The sequence below is a fragment of the Megalopta genalis genome, unplaced genomic scaffold (genome assembly GCF_051020955.1).
Source record: "Megalopta genalis isolate 19385.01 unplaced genomic scaffold, iyMegGena1_principal scaffold0055, whole genome shotgun sequence".
In the NCBI taxonomy this organism is placed as follows: domain Eukaryota; kingdom Metazoa; phylum Arthropoda; class Insecta; order Hymenoptera; family Halictidae; genus Megalopta; species Megalopta genalis.
This window is the reverse complement of record NW_027476124.1, coordinates 274008-275000: the sequence shown is the minus strand read 5'-3', so window position 1 is coordinate 275000 and position 993 is coordinate 274008.

The following is a 993-nucleotide window of genomic DNA, read 5'->3' as shown; positions in this document are numbered from 1 at the left end:
CGCGCCGCGTACGGCCGAATATTTTCTAAGTCCCAACGTACCGATCAAGAGTAAAGTACCATTTTCCTACATTAGATTTCGTTCTAAATGCTTAATCCCTATGTAAAAACGTTAGTTAAGCAAGAATATCGTATTTTTAAAAAAATCTAATGATAGGATTTTCCAGAAAATTGAAAAAACCGAAAAATGTCAAGAGTAAAGTGCCATTTTCTGACATTAGATTTCGTTCTAAATGCTTAATCCCTATGTAGAAACGTTAGTTAAGCAAGAATATCGTATTTTTAAAAAAATCTAATGATAGGATTTTTCATAAAATTGAAAAAACCGTAAAATGTCAAGAGTAAAGTGCCCTTATTTTAAACATTATATCGTTCTAAATGCTTAATCCCTATGTAAAAAAGTTATCTAAGCAAGAATATGTTATTGAATAAAATGAGAAAAATTTATTTTAGCCGTAAATCGAAAATAATGGGGACACCGGAGCTGTTCGAAGCGCCGAGCGCGCCGCGTACGCCCGAATATTTTCTAAGTCCCAACGTACCGATCAAGAGTAAAGTACCATTTTCCTACATTAGATTTCGTTCTAAATGCTTAATCCCTATGTAAAAACGTTAGTTAAGCAAGAATATCGTATTTTAAAAAAAATCTAATGATAGGATTTTCCAGAAAATTGAAAAAACCGAAAAATGTCAAGAGTAAAGTGCCATTTTCTGACATTAGATTTCGTTCTAAATGCTTAATCCCTATGTAGAAACGTTAGTTATGCAAGATTATCGTATTTTTAAAAAAATCTAATGATAGGATTTTTCAGAAAATTGAAAAAACCGTAAAATGTCAAGAGTAAAGTGCCCTTATTTTAAACATTATATCGTTCTAAATGCTTAATCCCTATGTAAAAAAGTTATCTAAGCAAGAATATGTTATTGAATAAAATGAGAAAAATTTATTTTAGCCGTAAATCGAAAATAATGGGTCGAGCGAATCGGTCGATTG